Source organism: Myotis nattereri (genome assembly GCF_964212035.1).
Source record: "Myotis nattereri genome assembly, chromosome: 9".
NCBI classification, from domain to species: Eukaryota; Metazoa; Chordata; class Mammalia; order Chiroptera; family Vespertilionidae; genus Myotis; species Myotis nattereri.
In genome coordinates this window covers 37609455-37610803 of record NC_138084.1, presented here as the reverse complement: position 1 = coordinate 37610803, position 1349 = coordinate 37609455, and the positions used below count along the sequence as shown (strand labels likewise).

The 1349-nt window shown below is 47.9% G+C and overlaps 1 pseudogene across 1 annotated transcript; it reads right to left on the bottom strand.

The window, feature by feature from the left end:
* Positions 1–405: 405 nt before the first annotated feature.
* Positions 406–788, bottom strand: LOC308524795 (small ribosomal subunit protein uS8-like; annotated as a pseudogene). The gene has a single exon. The product of its transcript is annotated as a small ribosomal subunit protein uS8-like (transcript).
* Between the last annotated feature and the right edge of the window lie 561 nt (positions 789–1349).

Genomic DNA, 1349 nt, shown 5'->3' with positions numbered 1-1349 from the left:
TATTATACTTAATTTCATAGAACTTCAGGGAATCTAGCGGGAAAAATAAGTCAGAATGTTGATGGAAACACTCAGTCCAAACCTCCCACTTTCTAGAAGTGGAAACCGAAGCCTAGAGAAGCCATGTTACATCCCCAGGGTCACCCAGCAAGTCATAGGTAGAGCCGGGACTAAAGCTCGGGTCTGCGGACTACCTGGCCAGGGCTCCTTCTCCTGCTGAAGGCAGGCAAAGAAATGCATGGTGGGAGAGGTCTCTAACAGCAGCAGCTGGCATTCACTGAGAGCATATTCGTGCTAGGAACCCTAGTTATACTATAAGTGCTTTATATAAATCAACTCATTTAACCCTTACAACAAAGTTTTTTCTCCTTTGAGGCATTTTACTTGCACATTTGCATTATGTCACTAGAAAAAGAATCCCAGGATTTTCCCTCCTGTGTGTTTTCTTCTTGCTTCTTCGTGGCCCATGGTGCCCGCTGAGGTTGCCAGTACAACGAAACCAAAGTGACGGGGCAGAAGCAAGTTGTTCTGCCGTTTTTCTAGATCTTTCAATTGCACATCAAATTTGGGGCTGATTAGTCCACACTAGTTTAACCTGTGCCTGTGAGGTTCACAACAATTTTCCCATCTCTGTGGTCATCAATAAGTTCAAATTCGCCAGTGAAACCATGCCTCGTCACCACAGTTAGAAAGCGGCTGACTTCGGAGCACGGCCTAATAAGAACCTGGCGTTTGCCACTCTTTTCGGCACTGTTGATACTCTTCGGAGCATCAGCCAGGACATTCATGTGTACGACTATGGTGGCATAGGAAGATGGCGAAAAGACTACAACCAACTTTTGAGATGAGTAACAATACTCCCAATCTGCAGGTGAAGACACTAAGGTTTACAGAGATTAATTTGCCAGAGGTCCACAGATGGGAAGAAGAAGAGCCACATTACGCATCTCCAGAGCTGGCTGCAAAGCCTGTGCTCTGAGCTGGGTGGCGGAGGAGACATCCATGGAATTCATGGAAGTGGAGAGAGGAGCACTGGCGTGGCCTGAGTGCAGAGCACTAGGGGCAGCTGGCGAAGGGCCTCCAGTGCTGGGTTAAGGAGGACCGCAAGGGGCTGGCCTACAGGAAAGGGGCAGGCAAGAGGCAGTTCTAGTCTCCCCTGACCATTAAGGGTAAGCATCCTACAGGATGATAAAGCTGAGCCTGTGAAGCTGGTTTGAGAAGGACCACCTCAGAGACTCTCCTGGGGTCGTGACAGAAAGATGAAGAAAATGCAAAGTGGAAACTCCTACTAAAAGAAGAATCTGATTTGACTTGCCCAACACAGTAACCCCAACCTGATTAAGAGGTGC